Below are 1,968 nucleotides of genomic sequence, written 5' to 3' on the forward strand. Positions count from 1 at the left end.
TTGCTCCTTGGTACAGATTTGTCCTTGATACCATTACCGGAGGGAATTTCTTGGGTAGCCACACTTTTGATTCTTATAATGCTATGATAGATTTATTTGGCTCACCACCTCTTTTGGTTAATGGAACTGTATTAACTTTGGAACATGTAATGCAAAGGCTCGAAATTATTGAAAATAAGGTTGCTACCATAGAGTTAATTGAAAATTTGGATAAAAAGATCCACAACCAAATCTCTCAATATGGATCTAAAGTAGGAGTCACTTTGAAAAATATTAAAGAGAACGAACCCATGGTTAATGAGAAAATAAATCATGATTCCACTAGGATCAATAAACTTGAAGGTATCATTACCAACTTGGGAACCGTTTTTTCTTCCGTAAAGAATACTCCAAGTCCTCCTACTAAAATTGCCAAGCTTATGTATATTCCAAAAAATAAGGGTGAATCCTCTAGTAAGGAAACTGCAGATCTCAAATCTATAAGTATTCATCCCAATCTTGTTGCTATCATTAAGGAACCATTTGTTACAAATGAATTTTTCAATCTTATGCCTAAAAGTTTGATAATAACTAAAAAGAAAGAAATTTCTAAGGATGGTAGATGCCTCATTGAATAATTACCAACAAAAGATGGCAATACCTAGATCTATTCTTGCTTTTTATGCCTAGCTAGGGGCGTTAAACGATAGCGCTTGTTGGGAGGCAACCCAATTTTATTTTTATTCCTTGATTTTTGCTCCTGTTTAGTAATAAATAATTGACCTAGCCTCTGTTTTGTTTGTGTTTTTGTGTTTAATAAGTGTTTGTGCCAAGTAGAACCGTTGGGAAGACTTGGGGAAAGTCTTGATATCTTGCTGTAAAAAACAGAAACTTTAGCGCTCACGAGAACTGCTACCATTTTTATTTGGAAAGTGCTATTTAGTTAATTCTTTTTGCATATTAGTAATAGATAAATTCCTCACGTCCAGAAATTTATTTTAGAATTTTTGGGGTTAGATATCTTGTGCTAGCTACACATTAGTACAGACTGTTCTGTTTTTGACAGATTCTGTTTTTCGTGTGCTGTTTGCTTATTTTGATGAATCTATGGCTAGTAAAATAGTTTATAAACCATAGAGAAGTTGGAATACAGTAGGTTTAACACCAATATAAATAAATAATTAGTTCATTACAGTACCTTGAAGTGGTCTTTTGTTTTCTTTCGCTAACGGAGCTCACGATATTTTCTACTTTGAGTTTTGTGTTGTGAAGTTTTCAAGGTTTGGGTAAAGATTTGATGGATTATGGAACAAGGATTTGCAAGAGCCTAAGCTTGGGGATGCCCATGGAACCCCCAAGACAATCTAAGGACACCTAAAAGCCAAAGCTTAGGGATGCCCCGGAAGGCATCCCCTCTTTCGTCTACTTCTATCAGTAACTTTACTTGGAGCTATATTTTTATTCACCCCATGATATCTGTTTTGCTTGGAGCGTCTTGTATTATTTGAGTCTTTATTTGTTAGTTTACCACAATCATCCTTGCTGTATACACCTTTTGAGAGAGCCATACATGATTTGGAATTTGTTAGAATACTCTATCTGCTTCGCTTATATCTTTTGAGTTATATAGTTTTGCTCCAGTACTTCACTTATATCTTTTAGAGCACAGTGGTGGATTTGTTTTATAGAAACTATTGATCTCTCATGCTTCACTTAGATTATTTTTAGAGTCTTAAATAGAATGGTAATTCGCTTAAATAATCCTAATATGCTTGGTATTCAAGAATAGTAAAAACTTTCTTATGAGTGTGTTGAATACTATGAGAAGTTTGATGCTTGATAATTGTTTTGAGATATGAAGATGGTGATATTAAAGTTGTGCTAGTTGAGTAGTTGTGAATTTGAGAAATACTTGTGTTAAAGTTTGTGATTCCCTTAGCATGCACGTATGGTGAACCGTTATGTGATGAAGTCGGAGCATGATTTATT

Source organism: Triticum urartu, chromosome 7A (assembly GCF_056163025.1).
Source record: "Triticum urartu cultivar PI428250 chromosome 7A, HENAU_Tu73, whole genome shotgun sequence".
Classification (NCBI taxonomy): Eukaryota; Viridiplantae; Streptophyta; class Magnoliopsida; order Poales; family Poaceae; genus Triticum; species Triticum urartu.